We start from the raw sequence: 13,675 nt of genomic DNA on the forward strand, positions 1-13,675 counted from the left end.
GGGTCTAGCCCACTCTCAAGAGGAGGGGATTACAAAAGGGTATGATTACCAGGGGGCACGGGTACTTCTCTTTTTCTTTTGCCAGCATATCCAACCCATCCCCACAAATCCTATTAGCTCTGCCTTCCTTATATTCAGAAACAACCACTTCTCACCGGTTTCACTGCTACCACCCTGGTCTGAGCTATTGCTCTCTTTCAGCTGGCATACTGCAATAGCCTTCTAACAGGTCTCCCTGCCCCTGACTTTGCCTTCATTAAGTCTATTTTCAAAACAAAAATTAGAGAGATTCCATTAAAATTAGATCATGCTACTTCCTATCTGACTTGAAAAAGCCAAAGTTCTTATAATGGCCATCAACCTTTGATCCCTGGCTACCTCTCTGGCCTCATTTCCTATTATTCTCCCCCCACTCACTGCACATCAGCCACTCCTTGCTATTTCTGAAACAAGTATGCTCCCATTTTAGCGCTTTGTATTAAATGCTACCTCTGCCTGAATGTCCCCCCACCATAACTACATGGCAACCTTCCCACCTTATTTAAGTCTTTACCCAAATGTCATCTTTGTAGTGTTGCTTTCCCTAAACATCCTATTTGAAATTGCAAACTCCTATTCCCTATTCCCATTGCTTGCTTTGTTTTTCTGATAACACATATTCCTACTAATATGCTTACTGTCTGTCACTCCACAGTAGAATGTAGCCTCCATGAGAACCAAGATTCTTTTTTTTTTAAGATTTATTTATTTTAGAGAGAGAAAGCACATGCATGCACACAAGTGAGGGAGAGGGAAAGGGAGAGAATCTCAAGCAGGCTCTATACACAGTGCAGAGCCCATGCAGGGCTTGATCCCATGACCCTGAGATCATGACCTGTGCCAAAACCAAGAGTTGGATGCTCAATTGACTGAGCCACCCAGGCATCCCAAGAACCGAGATTCTTGTCTGGTTTACTGCTGTATCTATAGCAACTTGACCATGGTAATGTTTTAATACATATTTGTTTAGTGAGTGAGTATATTTACATATTTAATCCACCTGGACTTTTCATGAATGGTTGGAGTTAAGACTGTACTTTAATCATTCCCCCCCCAAACAGGGCCAATTATTCCAACATCTTGTATTTAATAATCTATCCCATATACCACCCCTTCCCCCCGGCTTGAAATAGTCTAAATAGAGCATAATGTTCCATAGAATATTATCTATTTCTCTACCAGCTTTTTAATATTCTAGCTTTATGGCATCCTTTAATGAGGCTTGGCCTCATGAACACTGGAGCTAGATAATGATTCTGTATTCTCAGAAAGAATTTGTAGATTTTCACTCTAGTTCTCTGACATTTCAAATGACTCAATCCCCCTTTGGATTTCTGGATTTTTCTGTTTCATGCTAAATGAACAATGAATCAAAATGTTGGTGATGATGGTGATGGTGATAATGAAGAAGAACCCATGAATCCACCAGCCATGAAGTGGTGAACAATGACAAATCAGATAAAATTGACAATAGTAAACCATTTCATACAGCCCTTACTTTCACCAGCTAGTGCATGATTTCCAGCTCCTCTCAAAGTCTTCCTGCTTCTTTCTGTGAGACTCCTCAGAGTACCTCACATGTGCTTACAAACAAGTTCTCTCAGCTTCCACCTACTGTCTAAGGCTACAATGTCAGTAAGGATCTGATATTGTAGAGATCATCTCTTAGATCCGTCAATCCTGGAGCTGCCCCCAAGAAATAACTTCCTGTATAAGAGTAGACTTTGAGGTTTGGAATATTTTCCATGGTATTTGTAGACATTAAGTAAGCAGAGCTTGGTTTGCTCAAATTGTCTCAAACACGTACATCTTTAAACAGCTAAACCTCTGTACAAATAAGGAAAGAAACTGAGTCATAGTTGGCTGCCCCAGCAAGATGACACTTTGCCTCACAGGAATGGGAACCACTGATCTTTGCTACTAGTTGTGCCCAAGTTCCCAGGGGTGATACAGGTAGTAACAGAAGGGAGTGATCAGAGTTTTCCAGAACCTTGTCAAGAACCAAAAAAGGATAAGATGCCAGTGTCATACCACTGTTTACTCAGACACTGAATAAGGTAGCCAGCACTGTACTACCCTTTCTTATTTTAGACCCTGCGCACTTATAGTGGAATTTTTAGTTTCAAGTGAGCATACCCCCTTAGGGACCCAACAAAATTTAAAAATAAGAAACACTGAGAACAAGATTATCATCACAGGATACAAATTTGGTCCCAACAAAAACAATGCCAGAAACACTTCCAGCAATCATTAAGAAGGTCTTCAGAACTATGACTGATGTCATTCGGTAGCCAAACAAAAGTCAGAATTCTTCTGAGTCTTAAAGGCAGACATGCCAAAATGAATACACAAACTTAAACAATCATTTAGCAACAAAGCATTCTAAAAGAAAGCTAAATTGAAGGAGAGACCTCAAATGTTAATTACAAAATGCCTCACTTTCCCAACAATGGAGAAGTTGTGTCATCAGATAACTCAGTCCAGTGAACTTTCAATATTATCGAGTCAACAGCAGAGCCTCTGGGAAAGCCAAATTGAAAATAAACAGATTTTTTTTTCATTTTCTATGTCAGGAAATTTGAATGAAAATTGGTTAGGTTTATTTTCATTATTTCAGTTACATCTAGAAACAGCAGCACAGCATATGAGTAGAAATGGCATGTTCCTATTACCAGCTCCAAGAATGCATGTGGAGAGGCTGAATTAGATGAAGAGAAAAGAGTAAAATTTAAGTTAAATGAATAAGAACAAATGCCTTGATGACCTCACCCATTGGAGCATCCTCTAGCTTTTGCTTTACAGGTTGTCATAGCCTGGAGTTCTGAGTGACTCAGGTAAACTCAACCACAGCAAGCTAAAGGTACTTAGATCTGGATTTTGTAGACTGTAGAGAGGGACACAGCATGAAATGGCTCTTGTGCTCCAAACACCTTCACATTATTTCTGAAGAGCCCATTGGTAGGCTCAAGTGACCTTCCTTTTGAGCACTACAGAGTCAGACTTCCCCATTCTGATGTGTTGCCGATCATGTGAGAAAATATCCTCCGACTGGGGAGTCCAACCTCCCAAGTGCCTTGCTTATCCTCCATGTCTGACTTTTGGTTCTTTCTTCCTTTACAGGATCTTTACAGATAGTATGGGGAAATGCCAGAACTGTGCTATCCCATTGCCACTGAATTCCTAGTCTTCTCTGGAAAACATCCAGATTATGCCCTATCCTCAGCCATATGTCCAAACTAAAAGGCTTATCTGCCCTGATTCTCCCTCTCATCTGGCTGCCTTGGTGTAAGTACAGATCTACAGAATGTCTCTCTGCTAGTCTTTGCTTATTGAAATCTTGGAAGGTCATCTTGGAAGGCTCTACTTTTTCCAGGAAGCCATCTTTGCTAATTCTAATAGAAACTGTTCTGCCTCATTTATAATTGTTTCTCCCTCAAGGCTAGAGTAAGATCTTCAGAGGACCATGGCTCTGAAAAGGTTTTGGTATTCTTCCATTATTCAAAATGTAAACAATTCTAAAATATAAAATGTGTATAAAGGTCTAACCAGTTCTACCCACCCCCTCCATAATTGCTTGACAGGAGATTTTTTTGGGGGGGTAGAGGAGCAGAGGGGGAGAGAGAGAGAGAGAGAATCTTAAGCAGGCCCCATGCCCAGCACAGAGCCTGATGTGGGGCTCAGTCTCACAACCCTGAGTTCATGACCGGAGCTGAAATCAAGAGTTGGACACTTAATTGACTGAGCCACCCAGGTGCCCCAACAGGTGATTTTTAAAACACACATAAAATTCGTTCAAAAATTATTTTGGTCCCCCTGATTTGGTGGTATTCAAGGTGATGCTAAGGCTGTGTATTGGATTATCCACCTGTTTCCTTCACTAGAAGAAATGCATTATGAGACTGGGGACTTTGGCTGATTAATCACTATATCTCTGAAGCCTAGAATAGCATCCACATACAATTGGTGTTCAATTTGTTCAACTAATGAATAAAAGGAAAATCTTCTGGCTGTTTTCAAATATATTAAGAACTTCATGTGGGGGAATGCGTAGGTGGGGGTACCAGTTTAGGTTTTCTCCTGTGCTTCTTAAGACAAGGACCTATGCATGGGCCATACTGGGACTGAACATTAGAATTCTGTGACATTTAGAGTTGGTCAACATTACCCTTTTGTGGCCTTGTGAAGTAATAACCTCCCCATCAGTGGAAGTACTAAGATTAGAGGAACATCTATCAGGGAATTCCTTCTTCTAGAAAGGAGCTGGAAGAGATGCCTGTGATATATGTAGAATGATGACCCCTGATGACGTCTATGTCCTAATCCCTAGAACCTTTGAGTGTTATCTTACAGGGTAGAAGGCATTTTATACATGTAAAGAAAGTAAGGACCTTAAAATGGGGAGAATATTCTGGATTACAGGGGGGGGGAGACAATCTACGTGTCCTTAAAATCAGACGTTTCCTGGCTGACATCGCAAGGGATGATATGAAGAACAGTCAGAGAGGTGCAATGTTGCTGGCTTTGAAGAAGGAGGAAGTGGGCCACAAACCAAGGAATACAGTTAGCCTCTAAAAGGTAGAAAAGGCAAGAAAAGAGTCCCCTGCCCCTACCACACATAGCCTCCAAAAAGGAACACAGCCCAGCTATCACTTTGATTTTTATGACTTGTGTTGAGTTTTTGACTTCTTTTGGAACTCTAATGTTCAGAACTGTAAAATAATAAATTTGTTTTAATCCATCAAGTCTGTTGGAAAACTAATACAACAACCTTTAAGGTTGTTTTCCAGATCTAAGTTTCCATAATGCTGAATTGTTGGAGGAGGACCTGGATTAGAACCAGGAAAGCAATTCCAAAGGTGAGGGTTTTTAAGCATGGAGGTGGTTTATCAGTAGATTGTGAAATCCCTATTTCCCATGAGCTTAAAGATCTGAATGGGTGAATGTGATCTGTCTAGAACTCAGTCTAAAGTTCTATTACCCAAGAGTTCTGGGATAAGCTAGATGAATTCCTACTCCCTGGAGTCTGTAAAAGGGCTCAGAAGTGAAAATGTAGGCTTTCTATAAGATTGGGGCAAACTGCATTCATTCATTCACCCATTCATTCATTCATTCATTCAAATGGCCTTTAAATAGAATTTCCCTTCTGAATGCTTTGGGTTTTAGGTGAAAATGTCCAAACTGAAGCAATTTTAAAATCTCTATTTCCTATTTGGAATGAGATATAAAATTTCACCTGAACATATACATAAGTAACACAGCCATTGATACTATGTTCAAATGAGCCTACCATTTGATTTTGAGTGATTGAGCAAGCCTGCTTATTTCCATACAAAGGTCTGTTACAATACGAACCATTTTGATTATATCTTAAATTTAAGAAGACTCCCTTTGGCCTCAGGGGAGTGCAAGCCTTTGAGCCTGCAAATTAATTTTCACACAACCAGAACCCTCTCCAGGAATCTGTTCTGACTTGCCAACTAAGGTCCCCACGGAGAGGGAGAAAATAGCTGCAGATTCCACTTAAAACTCCCCCAGTCTGGGGCGCCTGGGTGGCTCAGTTGGTTAAGCGACTGCCTTCGGCTCGGGTCATGATCCTGGAGTCCCAGGATGGAGTCCCACATCGGGCTCCCTGCTCGGCGGGGAGTCTGCTTCTCCCTCTGACCCTCTTCCCTCTCGTGCTTTTTCTCTCTCTTTCTCTCTCTCTCTGAAATAAATAAATTTAAAAAAAAAAACTCCCCCAGTCTGTGCTTTTCATGTGACACTGGCCTCTGGCTTCAAGGAAGTCAGCAAGCATACCTTAAGCAGTTCCTGCTCTTTTTTGAACAGTTGCATTTGTTTTGGAAAGTGAAATGTAAATTGAGCTGGACTGTTGATAATTCCAGGAGGTACTCAGCCATATGTGATGTGAGGGATCTCTCTGAAACTTATAAGTGGCATTTGGACTACAGGTCACTGTCTCCAGAATCAGCCTCCCTTCCCCATGTGGCACAGTTAAGTTCTTGTCCATGTCTGTTTGAAGGGAGGCGGAGAGGGAGTGGATGTAGGTGGCAGCTAGTGTCATAATTGCCTCCTTTGCACCCTCAACATTTCTCATCTGTCCTTGAGCACCAACCAGTTTAGTGGTAGGAATCTAGTTTTGCATCAGTGATCATGAGGCCACTTCACCTAGGAGCTGCTGCATCTGGGCTTGAAAATCTGTCAGCCAGGAGACATCATTATGATGGGCTGGATGTGGCTTTCAATGACCAGTTACACTCCCTAGAATTCCAAGACCTTGGACATTAACCCCATTTCATCCAGAGGAAACTGAAGACCAGAGAACTATAGAGTCTTGTTTCAGGCCACTTCTGACTTGCAGTCAGTGTGCTTTATGCTTCATAGCACTGTGACCCAAACTGGTTTCAAAGAGGGGTGAGGCTAAACATTTCATAAAGAGATATAGCATCTTGGTTGAGAGTACAGCCTCTGGAGACCAGGATATCTGGGTGTGAATCCTGCCACTTACTGGCAGTGTGATCTTGGGTAAGTTACTAAACAGTGAATTTATCCAGCAAGTGAGAATTTGGGCTAACCCCTCGTAAGGGGGTTGGGGTAATTTTTATTTCTTAACCAGCCCATTCGATGGGGGCAGGTGGATGTGGTTCAGAGGAGTCAGAAATTGACTGAGACCCAGAAAATCAAGAGGCGTGACATTTCTTGCTCACCAGAGTTCCCTGGCTGACATTCTTACCCGCCGCTACACCACAAAACCCCAATAATTCTCATTTCTCCGCTATCCCAAAGGTTATTAGCCCGGTCCGACCATCAAACAATCACCCTTCTTGAGGCGGCTTAAGTTTCCAGGCCTTTTTCTGTCCCGTTGTCTCCTGCCGGCTTTCCAGTCCGAAGGCTGGATCTCCCACGCTGCCAGGGCCAGAGGAGCCCACGGTGGCCGGACAAGCCATGGCTCCGCGGGCTACAGAGACAGAAGGCACGGAGACCTCGCCGTCTCCGAACTTCACCCCAGGCAAGGCTCTGGAGCCCAGGGGCGGGCGAAAAAGGAGGGTTCAAGGGACAGCAAACTGACGCTTCCGCCCCCTCCCCGCGGTGGGCAAGCTGCGATCCTGGGATGGATCGTCAGCACACCCAGCGCGCTGCGCATGTTTGGGAGCGAGGTGCCACGATACCAGTGACAAGCCGGGGACCGCAGAGCGGGCGACGGCGGCCGAGGAGGCCCAAGCCCAAGGCTTCGGCGGATCAGGGTCCGCACTGACGGGTGTGCGCGTGAGCGCCTACGTATAGTCCCGGATCCAAAGCTCGGGAGCTGTGGGCGCGTCTGTGGCATGCGTGGGCGAGGCCCCGAGCCGGATTGGGGTGGCACTGGGCGCAGTCCCGGAGCCTGCGGTGCGGTGCGAAGCCAGGCTGCGGGGTCCGGGTAGCCCACGTCAGCCGTGGGCGCGCGCGCGGCTCTCCAGCTCTGCATTCCAATTAGCCAACTAGTTCCAACTGCGAGCGCTCTGCGGACAAACGCGGGCGCGCGAGGTAGTGGCTGGGCACTGTGGGGACCGAGCAGAGCTGGCCAGACCGCTTCAAGCCCTGTGACTGGCCAAGGCCCTTCTGGCACGCGCTTCATCTGTTAGCGGGGCATAGTGCTAGCACTCCCCTCACGGGGGTGTGGCGAGGGCTGGATGAAGAGCGAGAAGCAAAGAGGATGTCTTTCTACATCACCTGCAACTGGGAAAAGCAACCCCTGCATTCTTGTGGCAGCTCGTGTTGTTGGCGCTTCATCTCCCTCTTTGGAGGGTCAGCTTCTGGAAGGTTGTGTTGGGGACAGCTTTACTTTCCCAGAGGCCAGTCATTTACGAGATGTGCTCTGTTCTTTTAAGCTACACATTTCAAAAACATTTCTTCCTAAGGCTGTATATTGTTTATAATGTATTATTTTCACTAATTACTATGCTAGAGGAAAGGAGGGTAATCAAAGATATGTGTATATATATATACATATATATACACATATACGTATATACATATATATACACATATATATACATATATACATATATATACATATATACACACACATATATACATATATATACATATATATACATATATATATACATATATATATATGAAGACTCTTCAGGGAAGTGTTGGCCAGAAGGCAACTCACCAGACAGCCAGCATTGTTGCATGAAGAACCATGGGAGCAAACATTAGACTCTTTTAGGGATCATGGTTGGGTTTTCAGGCATTTCCTGTTAAATCATGGTAAAGAATATATATTTGTGAAAAGAGGGGCCCATTTTATGTCTTAAAAACAAGCCCGATGGAGTACCTGGATATCATCTTTTAGGAAGTATGAGCCCATTGTGGTAGGCTGAAAATGCACCCACCCCCAAGATATCCACATCCTAATGCCTGGAACCTGTGAATGTTACCTCATTTGGAAAAAAGTTTGCAGCTGTGATTAAATAAGGATCTCCAAATGGAGAGGTTTTCTTGGATTAGCTGAGTGGGCCCTAAATGCAATCACAGGTGTCCTTAACTAGAGAGAGGCAAAGAGAGATTGGACATGGGAAAAAGAGAAGGAGGTCATGGGAAGATGAAAGCAGAGATTGGAGTTTTATGGCCACAAGCCAAGGAATGTTGGCAGCCATCAGAAGCTGGATGGGGTAAGGACGGGATTCTTCCTTCGAGCCTCCAGAAGGAGCAAGGTGCTTTGTGGACATCTTGATTTTTTTTCTTTTTTAAAGATTTATGCATTTATTTTAGAGAGAGCGAGTAAGTGGTGGCGGGGGGAGGGGCAGAGGGAGAGAGAGAATCTCAAGCAGACTCCCTGCTAAATGCAGAGCCCATGGTGGGGTGGGACTGGATCCCAGAACCCTGGGATCATGACCTGAGCCAAAATCAAGATTTGGTTGCTTAACCGACTGAGCCACCCAGGTACCCCATGGACACCTCGATTCACTAGAACTAATTTTGGATTTCTGACCTCAAGAGCTGTGGTAGACTACATTTCTGTTTTAAGCCACCAAGTTTGTGATATTTTGTTACTGTAGCCACAGGAAACTAATACTCATTATTAATTCAGAGAACTAATAGATCTCCAAGTCCATATAACATGGAATTCATTGATACTAGCTTTGTCCTATTTTCCCTCTGTGGAATATCTTGACTTTGTGGTTAATGATATAGAGAATGACTGGGTGACCTTGAGTAGGGTGGCTTTAGCCCACCTATCCAGGTGTTTTCATTTGGTGTTGGTTGCCAGGGATAGCAATATAAACCATAATGTCCCTATCAAGGCCACGAGGTCAACATTAGCCTGTCAATGTCCATGTTGGCTTCAGAATGTTGAAGTTAATTGCTCACCGTGGCTCTCCATGCACTGTGAGACTTGGATAAGCCTTACAATCTCTGTGTGGTTATAAGGTGAGCCAAGTGAAAAGAAACAAAAAGGAAAAAAAAATACTTGGCTGTTTATATTTAGCATTGTGAGCAAATTTATATTGTACTGGGTTTATAAATCATAACCCTTAAATCCATGAAGTCAAGATTGATTCAGGAGCCCAGGCTCCAGTTCTAGCTCTTCTTTAGGCAATTTACTTAACCTTTCTGGAGAGATGAAATGGCATGAGACATAATAACAATACATATTATTTAACAAGCACATGTATCAGAAACTGGGCTAAATGATATGCATATACAATCTTATTTCATCTTTGTAACAACCCATTGCAATAACTTATCTTTATTATATAGATGAAGAAATTGAGTTTCAGAAAAAATTAAGAAAACTTGCCCAAAGCTGCAAAATCAGTGGCTGAGCTGGGATTTGGACACAGAGATGTGTTATTCCCAAGTACATACTGTTAATCACTATTGAGTAGTTCTTAAGTGTAGAGACAGTGGAAAGGTGCCTCATTATGCATTATAAGTTGGAGTCTTTATTGATGTCATTATGATTTTAATTTCAGAGCATCAAATGTCCACACAAACTCTAGATTCTGTTCCTCCTAGAATCAGTGTTGGATGTCCTTGCTCTGAGTGGCCCCAGTAAACCAGTGAGGAGGATTTCTGGGAGTCAGGGCTTTGATAGTACATTTATTTTGGGAAAACAAGCTCAAATCCCACTCTATCAGTGAAGGATTCTCTCCTCACTACTTAATGTAATGAACTCTCATGGCCTGAGGATTGCTATAACCGCAGCCCACAGGTTTGGAAACCAAGGAAGTTTCATTCACTATGATTATCCTAAATATGTTATAATTTCTTATTTAATTTCTCATTTAATGCAAGTTACCCAGGAATACATTTTAAAGTTTCTGAGCATTTGAATTTACTTTAAGCTGCAAATCTTAACAGAGCTCTAAATGTGGATTTCCCCTTCCCGCCCAAAGATTTACAGATCCAACTGCTAAAACCATTGGGTAACAGCTCTGAAAGCATGAGTGAGGGACAGGGATGATGTGACCATGACAGTGAGAAAGAGCCAGTATTAACAATGTGGTCTGAAAATCACTACTGTGGCCAGTGGGAGTTCAATTCCACTGGCAATGTTCCAGATGTTTTCTAGAACTACTTGTTTGAAGGACGGGAACCTGCTTTCTGCCAGTGGTATAGGTTTGCCCTTAGCAGGGGTGTGGAGAGGGGTGTGGGGAGCAGAGGAAACAGCAGTCACTCTCCCATATTTCTGGGCAGAGCTCAAACAGGCCAGTGACCTTCCACTGCTTCAGCTTCTGAGAAGGCTCTGAGGCAGGACACCTACAGACGAAAGCACGCTCATTCCTGTATTGCACAAGTGTTGAATACCTGCAAATTTCAGGCATTGGAGATAGAATGTTGAATTAGATATGGTTCTTGTCCTTATGGGAATTACAGTCTAGTGAGACTAGACTGTGCCAGAGTTTATATAGTCAAGGAAGTGACTTGAGCGTGTAGGGACCAAAAAGTTGTTCAATATTCAATCTAATTGGAACATAGATGGTGAGGGGCAAGACTAAATAACTAGGGGTCAGGTAATAGAACACTCTTGTTAAGAAGCTTGGGCTCCATTTTAAGGGCAGTCGTGTTTTTAAGCAGAGAGTGACATCATCATATTTGTATTTTGAAAAGAAACAAGCATTGTGGAGCAGGACATGACTAGAGGTAGGAGGATCTTGCAACAGTGCCGGTGAGAAACAGGTGGCTCACAGGAGCCTTTTGGCAATAGTGGTGGTGGTGGGGAAGGTATTTAAGAGGAAATTGTTTATCAGTTGGATGTGGAGAGTAAGAGAGTAAGCTGAAGTTTGGTTTCTGGCGGCAGGGTAGATTGTAAAACTATTGCTCAAGTTATAGAAAATGTAAGGTGGAATAGGTTTGGGGGGATTAGAATTTGGGCCTCTTTCATGGCTATGATTATCACCTGGGTGTTGAAGAATGGATGGACTCTCACACCGAGAGGGCTTCAAACAAGAAAAGAAAGGAACCAGGACAGAGTTCTGCTGCCCACTGATGTTTAGGAAGTGGGAAGAGGAAGACAATGCTGCCAGGAAGTGACACGGGGGTCTAAGAAGAGTCTGTTGGAGCAGTTGACAAGCAGGACATTGGTGATCTTTGCGAGCAGTTTTCGTGCAGTAGTAGTAGCCAGATTTCATCAAGTTGAATGGTTAATGGGTATTGATAAAAGAGGGTCTGCTGGTGTAGACACTGCTTCCAGGAGGTTTGTCTTTATATCAATTCCTTAGAGCTGCTCTATCCAGAAGTTTTCTGTCAGTTTCTTAGAGCAAAACAAACCAGGTGGCTTAAAACGACAGAAATGTATTCTCACAGTTCTGGAGGATACAAGTCTGAGATCAAGGTATCTGTAGAGCTGGGCTCCATCTGAGGTTTTGAGTACAATCCTTTCTTGCCTCTTCCTAGTTTTTGGCAGTGGCTGTCAATTCTTGGTGTTCCCTTGCCGGTAGACACATCACTCCAATCTCTTTGTCCATCATCATATGGCATTCTTTTGGTGTGTTTCTTTCTTTTTTTTTTAAGATTTTATTTATTTATCTGATGGAGAGAGAGAGAGAGCACAAGCAGGGGGAGCAGCAGAGGAAGAAAGAGAAGCAGACTCTCTGCAGAGCAGGAGCTCGATTCCAGGACCTTGGGATCATGACCGAAGCCAAAGGCAGACGCTTACCTGACTGAGCCACCCAGGCGCTCCCTCTTGGTGTGTTTCTGTCTTTACACGGCACTTTCTTATAAGGACACCAGTCCTATTGGATTAAGATCCACCTAATGACATCTTCTCAGCTTGGCTACATTTACAAAGACCCTATTTCAAATAAGGGCACATTCCCAGATACCAGGGATTAGGGCATCAACATATCTTTTTGGGGGACACAGTCCAATCCATAGCAGTCTTTCAAGGGGAGGCTGGGAAGAGCGTCCTTAAAGTAGAAGTATAGACTAGAGAATACCAGGAAATGAAGACAAGTTTCCCTACATGACAATGGCCAGTCTTTTTTTTTTTTTAATTTTTAATTTTTTTAAAAAAATTTTTGAGCGAAGAAGAGAGAGAGGTTTGGGGGACAGAGGGAGAGGGAGAGAGAGAATTCCAAGCAGGCTCCACACCCAGCGCATAGCCCGACGCGGGGTTCGATCTCATGACCCTGAGATCGTGACCTGAGCCTAAATCAAGAGTCAGACGCTTTACCGACTGAGCCACCCAGGCGCCCCAACAATGGCCAGTCTCAAACAGAAAGGTGGAATTTCAGTTCAGAGTTTACTAGCCAACCCTTCTTTCTGTGTCACATCAGGCCTCCCAGCCCAGACAGCCATCATTGCCCTTCAGTGGTTTCACCTCCTCTTGGTCAGATCTTTGTTTCACTTCTAAAGAGTTGACAGACAATTTTGTGTCCTAAGACTGACAGGTTTGTCCAGAGCAAGTCCGCCGCTGGCTTTCCCTGGAATATGAGAATACTGTGTTCCTACCTTTTCCTGGTCAAACACATAGACACTGCCTTGAGAAGCATAAGTTTTAAAAAAAGTGTGAGAGGACTATAAGAAATCTAGCATTTTTGTTGTTTCCCATGCACATTTTCTTTTTTTTTTTTTAAGATTTTATTTATTTATTTGAGAGAGAGAGCACATGAGAGGGGGGAGGGTCAGAGGGAGAAGCAGACTCCCTGCGGAGCAGGGAGCCCGATGCGGGACTCGATCCCGGGACTCCAGGATCATGACCTGAGCCGAAGGCAGTTGCTTAACCAACTGAGCCACCCAGGCGCCCTCCCATGCACATTTTCAAATTGGAAATTGCCTTGCATCCTGCTATAACTTGGAAGTGCACACTTCCATACAGGGAGGTCAGTGCAAAAGTGAAGGGGTGGCGGATCAGTTTCTGGCCCACCCTCTCTGACTCCCTCACGGCACCTTCTGATTCTCCCACCCTCCCCAGTGTCCCTCACTTTCAGGCTGCTCATGGCCTGCAAACAAGGTACATCTGTACATACTTTATTAGGACGCCAGGAGCTGTAATGGTAATCAGGGCACCCAAGATGAATAAGCCAAGTTTTATCTTAGGGAGGGCAATGTGATAAGCCCTAAGGATATCCTGGAGAAGAGGAGTTGATGAGTAGGCCTGGGGCCTGGGGACTGGAGAAGGAAGCTCCTTATTCTCTGGGTCAGG

This window comes from Callorhinus ursinus, unplaced genomic scaffold (assembly GCF_003265705.2).
Source record: "Callorhinus ursinus isolate GAN/ISIS: 27379988/994484 unplaced genomic scaffold, GSC_fseal_2.0 scaffold7, whole genome shotgun sequence".
NCBI lineage: Eukaryota > Metazoa > Chordata > Mammalia > Carnivora > Otariidae > Callorhinus > Callorhinus ursinus.